Source organism: Jaculus jaculus, chromosome 1 (assembly GCF_020740685.1).
Source record: "Jaculus jaculus isolate mJacJac1 chromosome 1, mJacJac1.mat.Y.cur, whole genome shotgun sequence".
In the NCBI taxonomy this organism is placed as follows: Eukaryota; Metazoa; Chordata; class Mammalia; order Rodentia; family Dipodidae; genus Jaculus; species Jaculus jaculus.
Genome location: NC_059102.1, coordinates 257,819,016 through 257,833,589, shown reverse-complemented (window position 1 = coordinate 257,833,589; position 14,574 = coordinate 257,819,016).

Here is a 14,574-nt window from a genome sequence, read left to right as displayed (position 1 = left end):
TATTAGCTGGCCCCGCCCCCTTCTTTCCTCTGCCAAGTTGACATTCCCCAGGCTGCCAGGCCTCCAAGAAATGGCAGTTCCTGCCCTGAGCTGCCCAGTGGGAATCTCCTGTTCCTGTTCCAGGCGCTTCCACAGCCTCTTTCACATTTCATCTGCTTGGCACAGTCCAGCAGACGGGAGTGTTGCTTCCTTTTTTATTGACAGCGAGCTGAGGCCCAGAAAGGAGCAGCAGCTTACCTGAGGTCACACAGTGACTGAGGGCGGAGGTAACATGAAAATCGACCTCCACTCAGCACACGCGCTTGCCCTCCACCGGCCAGGGCTCAGGTGTGGTTAGCAGCCTCCCCTTCAGTACATTCATTCATCCAGCAAACACTAGGTGCTATTGATTGCAGAGATTACAAACCAGGGTCCTCTGACCTAACCCATCCCCCCATCTGTTTTTGGAGAGTTCAGTTGACGCTTGACCACACCACCTATTTCTGTGTAGTCCGTAGCTGCGCCCGGCTACAAGGTAGTCTAGTTACAACAATGACCTTGTGGCCACCAAGCCTGAAATATTTACTATCCAGCTCTTTACAAAGTTTGCCCAGGATTGCATGAGGACTCTAGATACTTGTATTCATGAAGCACTTTATTAAAAAATATGTATGTGTGTGTGTGTGTATGCATATATGTGTGTTCAAAATTGGGCTGGAGAGATGGGTTAGCAGTTAAAGCACTTTCCTGTGAAAGCCAAAGGACCCAGGTTCAATTCCCCAGTACACATGTAAGCCAGATACACATGGTGGTACATGGGTCTGGAGTTCATTTGCAGTGGCTGGAGGTCCTGGCACGCCCATTCTCTCTCTGCCTCTCTCTTTCTCTCTCAAATAAATAAATAAAATAGGGCTGGAGAGATGGCTTAGTAGTTAAAGCACTTGACTGCAAAGCCAAAGGACAAAGGTTCAATTCCCCAGGACCCACGTAAGCCAGATGCACAAGGTGGTGCATGTGTCTGGAGTTTGTTTGCAGTAGCTAGATGTCCTGACATGCCCATTCTCTCTCTTTCTCTTCCTCTCTCAAATAAGTAAATAAAAAAATAATAAAATGTTTTAAAAAATAAATAAATAAAACATTTTTAAAATTATGAACATATAATTTGTATTAATACATATTATTTTTTTATTTTATGACTATATTCATGTGAAAAGGGAATATAACATAGTCTGGATTGTATTCATACTTTAAAATATATATTTTTTTGGTTTTTAGAAGTAGGGTTTCACTCTAGTTCAGGCTGACCTGGAATTCACTATGCAGTCTCAGGCTGGTCTGGAACTCAGTAATCTTCCTACCTCTGCCTCCCATGAGCTGGAATTAGGCATGTGCCCGCACTCCTGGCACTTTCATTTGTTTATTTATTTATTTTTCTTTTCTTTTTTTTTTTTTTTTTGAGATAGGGTCTCACTCTAGCCCAGGCTTACCTGGAATTCACTCTGTAGTCTCAGGCTGGCCTCAGACTCACAGTGATCCTCCTATCTCAACTTCCCGAGTGCTGGCATTAAAGGCATGTGCCACCACACCTGGCAAATTTTTCAATTTTAATTAGTTTTTTTTGGAATAAATAACAAATGTGGGGCTGAGGAGATGGTTCAGTGGTTAAAGGGACTTACAAAGCCTGATGACCTGGGTTCAAATCCCCAGTACCCATATAAAGTCAGATGCACAAAATGGCACATGTGTCTAGAATTCATTTGCAGTGGCAAAAGACTGGTGTGCCCATTCTCTCTCTCTTTCTTTGCCTTTCTCTACCCGACCCCCTGCTTGAAAATATATAATAAATAAAATTTTTAAAGTAATAAGAAATGCACATGGATTCTAAAATGTTTTGAGTGCCCCAAATGATTTGTAAAGAAATGCCACTGTCCCTCTCCGTCTGAGCTCCCATTCCCTTTCTGTCTCTGGCTGTGTTTCCTTCCAAGTGGGTTACATGAGACAAGAAGAGATGTGTACACATGAGCTGTCCTCCCCTTACTTTTTCCCTCTTATATCTATATACCCCTGCATAAGTTCACCTTTGTTCTGCTTTCCACACTACTCTTGAGTTTTCCATTAAATGGATATGCCCTAAATAGGGCATTTGAGCATTTTCAGTCTTTTGTTTTATTTTTAAATTAAAATTATTTTAATTAATTAATTATTTGCATGCAGAGAGAGATAGAAGAGAGACAGAAAAAGAGAATGGATACACCAGGGCCTCCAGTCACTGCAAACAAACTCCAGATGCATGTGCCACTTTGTGCATCTGAAGGCAAGCGCCTTAATGGCTGAGCCATTTCCATCCCAATATTTTCTTGTTTTAAAAAATATTTTGTGATGAGGGACACTGGCAGGGGAGTCACAACAACTGTGAGTTGTTCTGTTTGGTTATCTCCAGGCCTCCCCAGCCTTCTGTCTAGAAGCAGCTCCTTTTTCCTAAAGTGACGTGAATGGACACAGATGTTCTCTACAACTGGAGTGCTGAGATAAGCAGGCGGAAGCGCTCAGCTTCTGCTGTTCCATGCTACACTTGCCACACTGGGCTCAGCTCAATTGCTTAAACAACAACGAGGACAGGGCTGGAGAGATGGCTTGGTGGTTAAGGCGCATGCCTGTGATGCCTAAGGACCCAAGTCTGACTCCTCAGAACCCACATGAGCCAGATGGCGCATGCACCTGGAGTGTGTTTGTAGTGGCTAGAGGCCTTGGAGCACCCATTCTCTCTATTTCTAGCTCTCTCTAATAAATAAGTAAATTATTAAAAAAAAAATATTTTGTGGTGGCACACGCCTTTAATCCCAGCACTCAGGAGGCAGAGGTAGGAGGAGCACAGTGAGTTCGAGGCCACCCTGAGATTACATATTTAATTCCTGATCAGCCTGAGCTAAAGTGAGACCCTACCTCGAAAAACCAAAAAAAAAAAAAGTTATTTATTTGTTTAAGAAAGAGAGAGTGCTCATGGGCACACCAGAGCCTCCTGTCTCTGCCAACAAACTCCAGACACATGTGCCACCTTATACGTCTGGCTTTATGTCGGTACTGGGGAATCAAAACCCTGGGCCATATGGCTGTGCAAGCAAGAGCTTTTAACTGCTGAGCCATCTCTCCAGCCCCTTCGATCTTTTCTTTGCAACAGTGGGATATAGAACACTTTTGTGCAAACTGATTATGTTGGGATAGAAGGCAAACTTTCCACCATCCCTTTCAATAAAAAAAAAAGAATCCTTGGAAAAGAGGGTATCCCTGATATGTACACGTTCTGATACAGGCTCTGCCATTACCTGATGCTTTCTGATTCCTGTATTTTAAACAAGGAAATACTATTTGGGGAAGACACAATAGCCTGAAATGACCTCAGTGAATTCTAATTTTGGATGTTGGTGGGCAGGCACCCAACAGAACTCCTTGGGGGGTGGGGGAGGAGAGAAGGTATTTAATGCAGATTTAGTAATTTCCCTGGGGATGTGACTTCACAATTGCAAGTGTTTAACAGCACTGTAAACACACCTTTGAAGACTCCTTGAGAAAGGGTGCCTCCTCCAGGAGCCTCCGCTCCCCAGATTCCATAAGAGATAGAACAGAGAGTGTGACCGTCCAGACAGAAGCCTTCCACCCAAATATGTGAGGAACTTCTGCAAAACAATAAGAAAACCAGATGAGCATGGAAAATATGAATAGAAAAACTTGGCCAGTACTTCATTTTAAAAGGATATCCCCTTGGCTAGTAAACAGATGAAAACACTCTCTATTTTGAAGATTCGCTGTCAGGCAAAGGTAAATGAAGACACCACTGGCCCACCAGGATGGCTGAAGTGCAAAGACGACAATACCAAGTTATGGACGGGGCACAACCCCACCTCACACCCTAGTGATGAGAAGTTGTGTGACTTGGAGCACTGCGGCCATAGCTCAGCGGCAGAGCGTTTGCTTAGCACACAAGACCCTGGGGCCCATCCTCAACTCACTAAGAAAACAAAACACAACAAAGCAACAAAGAAATTGTACCACACTGGAGAGCCGCTTGGCATCATCTGTCCAAATTAAACTCATGCCACATGCCCAGGAGCTTTATTCCACAAACTTCAGACACGCATTCATGAGAAGACAAGCACTGACTGGAGAACTACCATTTGGAAGAGCCAAGGGTTGTAAACAAAGGGTCCATCAATGGGAGAATGGTTACATTGTGGTATATATGCCTACAAAGAAATACTCCACGGTACTGAAAATGAACAAACGGCAGCTTCACGTAGAGAATCTCAAACACACACGCAAAGGAAGCCGGAATGAGGCGGTGCAAGTGGAAATGAGCCATCACACAGCAACTTCTTGGCTCTCGTAAGCTTTTTGAGTTACTTTTCAGGCTCCTGGTGCAGAGCCCCTCACCTGAGATAACCTTTAGTCTGGGGGCACCCAGAGGCCCCCACAAGCAGAACATGAGAAAGGAGAACATGACTTTGCAACCCTCTAAAAGAAGTGAGAAGGGGACTGGAGAGATGGCTTAGAGGTTAAGGTGCTTGCCTGCAAAGCCTGAGGACCCAGGTTCGAGTCCCCAGATGCACAAGGTGGCACATGCGCCTGGAGTTTGTTGGCAGTGGCTGGAGGTCTTAGTGCACCCATACTCTCTCTATATATGCCTCTGCCTCTCTCTCTCCCCTTCTCTCTCTCTTTCTCAAATAAATAAATACAATTTTTGGAAAAAAAAATGAGGAGGACTGAAGAGATGGCTTAGCAGTTATGGTGTTTGCTTGCAAAGGCTAAGGACCTGAGTTTGATTCCCCAGTACCCATGTAAAGCCAGATGCACAAAGTGGCACATGTATCTGGAGTTTGTTTGCAGTGGCTAGAGGCCCTGGCATGCCTATATTCTCTCTCTCTTTCTGCTTCCAAATAAATAAAAAATATTTAAAAATAAGATTTCTCTAAGAAGTGGGAGACAGTGACACTAAGGCTCCTGGTTTCAGCCATGGAAAGCCCTATGCATGATAGCCAGCAAGCAGGGAGAGAGAGGAAGAGGGAGAGAGGGAGACACTACCATTAACTACATAGACAGGCAACCAAGCCTTTAACACATGGTCCTTTAGGGTGTATTTAAGATTCAAATTGTTTTTTTCCACCATCTTTCTTTGCCCCATCATGGTACTCATGAAGGGCCTGCTAGATACTTCTGAACATAAATGATGCTGCAAAGAGAGGCAAACACCAGGTCCTTTTTAGGCCATGCTCCAAAGTCATTGTCCAGTTTCTGACTGTGACAAGGAAGCATGGTTACATTGGTGAATTTGAAATCATTGATAAGGGCTGGAGAAATGGTTCAGCCATTAAGACATTTGCCTGAGACGTCTAGGGACCTGGGCTTGATTTCCCAGTAGCCACATAAAACCAGATGAACAAATGGTACATGCATCTGGAGTTTATTTGCAGCAGCTAGAGACCCTGGTGCTCCCATTCCCTCTCTCTCTGCCTCTTTCTCTCTCAAATAAATAAACAAATTAAAAAAAAAAAACAGAAATCACTGATGAAAACAAAGCTGAGAAAATTGTTTTTGTGACTCTCACAGGCAGGATAAACAAGTGTGTTCAGCCCTAGATCTGACGGTGCAGTTCAAAGACTTAGAAAAGTGGCAGAATCATCTGCCCATCAGTCAGTTTGATTGCATTGTACTGACAGTTCAGCTGGCATTATGGATCACGAGAAGAAGCAAGATGAAACCACAGAGGGAAGATCCTGGGATTCTTTTTCTTTGTTTTTTTGAGGTAGGGTCTCACTCTAGCTCAGGCTGACCTGGATTTCACTGTGTAGTCTCAGGGTGGCCTCGAACTCACAGCAATCCTCCCACCTCTGCCTCCCGAGTGCTGGGATTAAAGCATGCACCACCACGCTTAGCTCTTTTTCTTTTTAAAATTGTTAATTCATTTATTTTATTAGAGACAGATTTTATATATAATATATATATATGAAGAGAGAGAATATGAGTGTGCCAGGACCTTTAGCCACTGCCAACAAACTCCAGAGGCATGTGCCATGTGCACCTGGTTTACGTGGGTTTGGGGAGTTAAGCATAAGTCCACAGGCACCACAAGCAAGTGCCATAACTGCTAAGCCATCTCTCAAGCACTGGGATTCCTTTTCTAGGGATGTAAAGCATCCATAACATGGGTAAACCCTGAAAACATCTTGCTAAGTGAACTAAATCACACATGAAAGTGTAAACATCGCATGAACTCTGGCGTAGGCATAGTCATAGAAAGTCTATTAGAAGTTACAAGTTGGGGGCTGGGGTCATGGCTCAGTGGTTTAAGGTCCTTGCTTGCAAATCATGACAGCCTGGGTTCAATTCCTAAGCTACCCACATAAGCCTGATGCAAAAAGTTATATTATTCTTGCTTGCAGTAGCAAGAGACACTGGCGTTGTGTGCATGTGTGCACACACACACACACACACAGACACACACACACACACAAACTTTAAAAGTTACAATATGAGCTGGAGAAATGAGTTAGTGGTTAAGGCACCTGCCTGCAAAGCCAAAGGACCCAGGTTCAATTCCTCATGACCCTTGTAAGACAGATGCGCAAAGTGGCATATGCATCTGGAGTTTGTTTACAGTGGCTGAAGGATCTGGTATACCCATTCTTTCCGCATCCCCATCTCTCTCTAAAATAAATTTAAAAAATTTTTAAGTTACAAGTTGCTAGACATGGTGGTGCATGCTTGTAAACCCTGTGTTTGGGAGTCTGAGGCAGGAAGATTGCAAATTCAAGGCCAGCATTCCCCAAAGGGGGGAAAAAAAGAAACAGGTCATAATTTTTTTACTGAAGTATGACAGAGAGACAAAACTACATTCCTAAGGCTGCTTTGCTTCAAATTAATACATTATTATTTGGGGTGGGGCTGAGGTAGGATTTCACTCTAGCTCAGTGTGGTGGTTTGATTCAGGTGTCCCCCATAAACTTAGGTGTTTTGAATGCTAGGTGCCCAGCTGATGGAGATTTGGGAATTAATGCCTCCTGGAGGGAGTGTATTGTTGGGGGCGGGCTTATGGGTATTATAGCCAGTGTCCCCTGGCCAGTGTTTGGCACACTCTCCTGTTGCTGTGGTCCACCTTATGTTGGCCAGGGGTGATGTCCACCCTCTGCTCATGCCATCGTTTTCCCCTGCTATCGTGGAGCTTCCCCTCGAGCCTGTAAGCCAAAATAAATCTCTTTTTCCCAGAAGCTGCTCTTGGTTGGGTGATTTCTACCAATGTGAACCAGACTGCAACACTCAGGGTGACCTGGAATTCACTATGTAGTTTCAGGCTGGCTTGAATTCACAGTGTTTCTCCTACCTTGGCCTCCCGAGTGCAGGGATTTAAGGCACACGCCACCACACCCAGCAACATTATGTTCTCTATATGCAGTTGTAGGGATTGAACTCAAGCCTTGCCAGGCAAGCAGTCTACCATTAAGCTATATTCCCAGCCATCATCTAAACTTTTTTCATAGTTTTAAACATTTTTATTTATCTATTTTATTTATTTATTTATTTATTTGAGACAGAGCGAGAGAGAGAGTGAGAGTGGGTGTGCCAGGACCTCCAGTCACTGCAAACGAACTCCAAACACATGCGCCACCATGTGCATGTGGCTTATGTGGGACCTGGAGAATTGAACCTGGGTCCTTAGGCTTTGCAGGCATGTGCCTTAACCATTAAGCCATCTCTCCAGCCCCATTTGAGCTTTTTTGAGGATGCAGTGTGAATACACTCATTTTACACACTCATCACCAACATCCATCTACAGAATGGACACTCTGTATTCATTAAACAATACCTCCCTTTCCCTCATATTCCCTGGCAACCACCATGCTAATTTCTTTCTTTATAAATATCAATTATTGTTCCAGGTTCATTATTTAAGTGAAATCACACAGTATTTCTCTTGTGATTGGATTATTTCAGTTAACAAAATGTTCCCTGGGTCCATCCCTGTTGTAGTATATGTAAGAGTTTCCTTCATTTTTTTTTCAAGGTAGGATATTGCTGTAGGCCAGGCTGACCTGGAATTCACTATGTAGTCTCAGGCTGGTCTCAAACTCATGAAGATCCTCCTTCCTCTGCCTCCCAAGTGCTGGGATTAAAGGCGTGCACCACCACATCCAGCTAATTTCCTTCCTTTTCAAGGCTGAATGAAAGCCAGGAGTGGTGGCGCACGCCTTTAATCCCAGCACTTGGGAGTCAGAGGTAGGAGGATAACTGTGAGTTCAAGGTCACCCTGAGACTACATAGTAAATTCCAGATCAGCCTGAGCTAGAGTGAGACTACCTCAAAAAAAAAAAAAAAAAAAAGCTGAATGATATTCCATTGTATGGATATACGACATTTTGTTTATCCATTCATCAGTTAAAGAACATGGATTGGGGCTGGAGAGATGGCTTAGCGGTTAAGCGCTTGCCTGTGAAGCCTAAGGACCCCGGTTCGAGGCTCGGTTCCCCAGGTCCCACGTTAGCCAGATGCACAAGGGGGCGCACGCGTCTGGAGTTCGTTTGCAGAGGCTGGAAGCCCTGGCGCGCCCATTCTCTCTCTCTTCCTCTATCTGTCTTTCTCTCTGTGTCTGTTGCTCTCAAATTAAAAAAAAAAAAAAAAAAAAAAAAAGAACATGGATTGTTTCCACTTTGGCTACTGCAAATAACAGTCCTTAAGAACACTGGTGTACAAGTATATCTGAACCTCAGCTTCCAGTTCTCTCAGGTATATATCAGAAATTAAATTGCTGGGTCATATGTGATGTCATGTTAAAGTCACCCAACTATTTCCATAAAGTGAGCCCCATTTCCCATTGCCACCGGTGCACAGTGTGGAGAGAGCCTGTTTGCTCTGAGTGCACCATTGCACTGTGGGAGTGAATGCTTTCGTGGGGGAATGTGCCCTTCTAGCCTCCCTGGGCTCTGAGAGGAGGGGGAGGCAATCTCTGCTGTTAGTTCTAAGCCAGAGCCCTTCTCCCCCACCCCCAACAAAGCCCTGCTTAAGGTGCCTCTCCATTCAGTCATCTCTACCCTGCCACCCTCCACAGAGGTTCCCAGAAAGATTTTCCCAAACAGCTGTGCTCCAGGTTTGGAACGTTTTGGGCTCCCTTTCACATAGTTGCATATGTCTCAACAGGACTCAAGGCCGATGAGTCACTTTGTGAAAATCCATAGAGCAGCTGTCACTCTATGCTGCAGTCTGGGTCTCCCTAGAAGGAGCCCATGAGGCAGGGATTCCGGTGGACATCCTGCTGGTGATTCAGGAAAGCCAGGGCAGGAGTCCTGGAGCCACAAGAGAGGGACTAACAGAAAACACAGGGCACGTTACCCAGCTTACCACTGTGGGTAACTGTACTGCTGGTACACCCCGGAAGGTGAGCCAGTGGGGCCCTCCACTTCCAGGTCATGCCATCAGCTGCCAGAGCTTAGCTCTCATTTCCTGGTTCCTCTAGCTACGGCATGGGCAGAGCCTGCTCCTGTGGAGGGCACAGGAAATCCTTCAGAGAGAAATGCAGGAGTCAGCATCTGGAAGTTGGGCCACCAAATCTAGATAGGACAGGTGAAGGGCCTGACAGCTCTGCCAAGCCTGATGGCCCTGTCTTCTGGAGGGACAGGAGACTGAGAGTCCAAGAAGACTATTCGAGAAGCTCATTTCATGCGAGCCTCAGGACTGGACCAGCATCTGTCTCACTGTGTCCTGCTGTCCTGTTATAGCCTTTTCCATCCATACCTTCTGAAATCAGCATCTAGGCTTTCCTTGAGGAAATCACAGCCATGCCAAGGTCTCAATCACCACCATTGTCCCCGCCCCCTCAGATCTAGGGCTAGGATCCAGGCCTTGCCAGTCAGCAGATGCTAACTTGTGGGCCTTAGCGATTGGCTCATAGGCGATTATATAATCCAATCCTGAATCTCAAATGTATCCAGCCACCAATGGGAAGGCACAGCTCCTTTTCTGGTGGGCTCGTGGGTCTCAAGCTACTACTAAATGGCATCTTGCCATTCTGAGGTATGTGTTGGGGGTAGGGCCCGCTAAGAACCATTTCACAGGAAAACCTGCAGACACATAAGCCCAGTTACTAGTGTCTCTGAGTCCTGGATACACCTGGGTGTAAAGTGGGTTTTGCTTCAGCACTGTTCAGATAACCTGGCCAACAACTGACCTTTTTACTAAAGCCAGCTTCAGTTGGACTTCTAATGCTTATAACCAATAGAACCAGGAACCAACCAGTGTCCCAAGGCACCTCAAAAGTTGTAATCACTGAGCATAACTGGGGCTCTTTGATTGTCCACACATTTGGGAGGAGTCATAAAACTGGGTTTCGAGGCCCTGAAACAGGGTGTTCTCCTCCAGTATACCTGCCTCTCTGCTTCGTGGCCTCGCTGTCCACCCTACTGCGCTGCCTACCAGCTCCTTCTCCGTCCTAGTCCTGTTCCCCACACCTTCCCACCCCCACCTGGCCCAACACAAGCATAGCCACGTTGTGAAGCGTGTCTGGACAAGACCTCAATAGAACGACTTGTTCCTTTTCCCCGGCTCCTACTGTGCTGTTTTGTCCTTTAAAGAAATATATATATTTCATGGGGCTGAAGAGATGGCTTAGTGGTTAAGGCACTTGCCTGTGAAGCCCAAGGACCCAGGTTTGATTCCCCAGGACCCACATAAGCCAATTGCACAAGGTGGCACATGCATCTGGAGTTCGTAGCAGCAGGAGGCCCTGGCATGCCCATTCTCTATCTGTCTCTCCCTTTCTCTTTCTCGCTCTCTCTCAAGTAAATAAATAAACTTTTTAAATTAATTTATTTATTTAAGAGAGAGAAAGGGGTAGATAATTAGAGAGAATGGATGTGCCAGGACCTGTAACCATTGTAAATGAACTCCAGACACATGCATCACCTTGTGCATCTGGCTTACATGGGTGCTGGGAAATCAAACCTGGGTCCTTAGGCTTCTCAGGCAAGTGCCTTAACTGCTAAGCCGTCTCTCCAGGCCTGTTGTGTCCTTCTCTGTGAAGAGCATGGGGGGCAGAGGCTCACTGGTCCTCTGAGCTTTTGGTTATTGAGCCAGGTCTCCCATCATTCTAGCACCGTTCCGTTGGGAATTCATGGAGAACAGTGCAGTCAAAGGTCTGTCTTCATGGAGCTTATCTTCTGGTAGAGGAACAGACAAGAAACATCCATAAATGAATCACGTACGCACATTAGCTGAGAGGAAGTGCTATCAAGGGATGAGGGTAAAGAGAGCTAGAGTAGGAGATGGCTGTGCTTTCAAGTGATGAGGCCAAGAAATGTCTTTGCTGAAAGATAATATCTGAGGAAAGGCCTAAAGAAGATTAGAAAGAGTAGAGAGGGACTGGAGATATGGCTCAGCAGTTATGGAGCTTGCCTGCAAAGCCTAACTAACAACCTGGGCTCAAGTCCTCAGTACCCACAGAAAGCCAGATGCACAAAGTGACACGTGCATCTGGAGTTCGTTTGCAGTGGCTACAGGTGCTGGTGTGCCCGTTCTCTCTCTCTGTCTTTCTCTTTCTCTACTTGCAAACAAAAAAAAAATATTTTACAAAAGAAAGAGTAGAGGGTTGGATGACAGCAGTGCAGAGATATTTCAACACCCCACTGTCCCAAACCTCACTTATTAAAGGGCTTTTGAAGGTGTTCTTACATGAAGAGTCTCAACATGAGATCACTCTAGATTAGCCAAGGACCCCCTAAATCCATGGCAAGAAATACATGAAGAGTGGTGTGATGGTTAGTCTTTTGTTTTTCTGTGGTAGGGTCTCACTGTAGCTCAGGCTGACCTGGATTCACACTGTACTCTCAGAGTGGTCTTGAACTCACGGCGATCCTCCTACCTCTGCCTCCCAAGTGCTGGGATTGAAGGTGTGCACCACTAAACCTGGCTCTTCTCCATGATTTTTATTACCATTGTGGAGGTTTAAATGCAAACTGTCCCCCATAGTCTCATGTGTTTGTGATTAATCCTCATATTTAATCTCTAGCAAGTGGAGACTTTGGGAAGTAGAGCCTTGCTCGAGGAGGTATGTCACTTGAGGCAGGCCTTGGGGGTTTTATAGTGCAGTCCCACTTGCCACACTCAGCAAGCTCATTCTCTCAGCTTTTCTCTGCTGATGTGACAATGTGACACCCAGCTGTCGGTTCCTGCCATGCCTTCCCCATCATAATAAAAGTGCCCCTCAAGACTGTACGGCAGGAACAAACCATTTTCTTCTGCTGCTCATGTGTTTCATACAGCAACAAGAAGGATGCTACACAGTAACAGCAAGGCCAGCTCGGGTGGGAGGATCTCTGGGGATGCTCATAGGGAAATGAAAGAAAGAAGACTCCTGGAGCTCACTCACCAGCTAGTCTAGCTGAATCAGTGAGCTCTGGATTCTATGAAAGATCCTGCCTCAAAAAATAAGGTGGAGAGGACTAGAGAGATGACTCAGTGGTTAAAGTACTTGCCTGCAAAGCCTAACAACCCGGGTTTGATTCCCAATTCCCACATAAAGCCAGATGCACAAGGTGGACAAGCATCTGAAGGTCATGTGCAGCAGCTAGAGACCCTGGCATGCCCATTCTCATTCTCTCTCTTCCTCTGTCTCTGCTTGCAAATAAATAAAAAAACTTAATAAAAAAAAAAAACTAAGGTAGACGGTGATTGAGGAAGATGCCTACCATTGATCTCTGGCCTCTCCATGCATGCACACACCCGTGCATGCTCACCTCCTCCCACACATGCACAAAGACACATACACACATGAGTTCACACCACACATATACACATACAAAAATTTATGCTTTGGCACTGATGTTTCAATTACAGCTCAACTTGCTATTTTTAATATTTTATTTTATTTATTTATTTTTTTTTGGTTTTTTTTTTTTTTTTTTTTTTGAGATAGGGTCTCACTCTGGTCCAGGCTGACCTGGAATTAACTCTGTCATCTCAGGGTGGCCTTGAACTCATGGCAATCCTCCTACCTCTGCCTCCCAAGTGCTGGGATTAAAGGCGTGCGCCACCATGCCCGGCTTAATATTTTATTTTATTTATTTGAGAGAGAAAAAAATGGGTCCACAAGGGCCTCTTACAGCTATAAACAAACTGCAGACACATGTACCACATTGTGTATCTGGCTTTATGTGGGTACTGGGAAATTAAACCCATGCTTTGCAAGTAAGTGCCATTAACCCTTGAGCTACCTCCCCAACCTTCATACTTTTCCATTTTTTTAGAGGTATTGATGATGAATATGAGGCCACTGAAGAAACAGCTTCATTAGTGTCATTAAAAGACATAACTAGGGCTGGAGAGATGGCTCAGTGGTTAAAGGCGCTTGCATGTAAAGTCTGACAACCAGGGTTCAATTCCCCAGTACCCACATAAGCCAAGGTGGTGTATGTATCTGGAGTTCCTTTGTAGTGGCTAGAGGCCCTTGCATGCCCATTCTCTCTCTCTCAATTTCTCTCTCTCTCTCAAATAACTATATATATATATTTTGAGGTAGGGTCTCACTCTAGCCCAGGCCGACCTGGAATTCACTATGTAGTCTCAAGGTGGCCTCGAACTCATGGTGATCCTCCTACCTCTGCCTCCCAAGTGGTGGGATTAAAGGCGTGCACCACCACAACCAGCTCAAATAACTAAATATTTTTTTTAAAAGACATAGCTCAAGAAATTTATACAAACCAGTAAAGAACTTGTTAAAGCAATTTTCTTTGTCCATCATCAATGTATCTTGTTTAGTTACTGATGGTACCCAAGTGACAGTGATGGCAGGTCAAAGAGAGGGACTCGTAAAATTCATAGAAAGTGATGCAATTGCTGCCCCAAACTCGTTAATGAAGTATCATTGCATAGTACATCAAGAAAATTTATGCTCTGCCAATGATGTAGTGTGCTCAAAGGACTCTCCAGTGGAGCTACCTGAAAGTGGTGCAGTGTGCCCCAGAGACTCAGCTTCCATGAATCCCCACCTCTGCTGAGGCGGGCTTGCTGGTGTTGCAGCTGCCTTTGAGTGGAAGCAGTTACGGGGGCGGGGGGGGGGGGTCATCATTCAGGATGGGATGAGACGTCTCATGGGGTGGCTGAGTTTGAGTTATCGATTGCTCCTGTAAGCAACCCCTCACCCTGCTCTATAAGTAACCCCAATAAACTAATTGGTTCACAAGAAGAAGAAAATTTATTAAAAATGGATAACATCATTCAAATCATCAAGACACTGAATTGCGTAAGGGCCAAGGAATCAACATATCACTGGTCTCAGGAATTCTTTAAAAGTGTTAATGCTGATGGGCTCACGCCTTTATTTTTAATTATTTATTTATTTATTTGAGAGCGACAGACACAGAGAGAAAGACAGATAGAGGGAGAGAGAGAGAATGGGCGCGCCAGGGCTTCCAGCCTCTGCAAACGAACTCCAGACGCGTGCGCCCCCTTGTGCATCTGGCTAACGTGGGACCTGGGGAACCGAGCCTCGAACCGGGGTCCTTAGGCTTCACAGGCAAGCGCTTAACCGCTAAGCCATCTCTCCAGCCCGGGCTCACA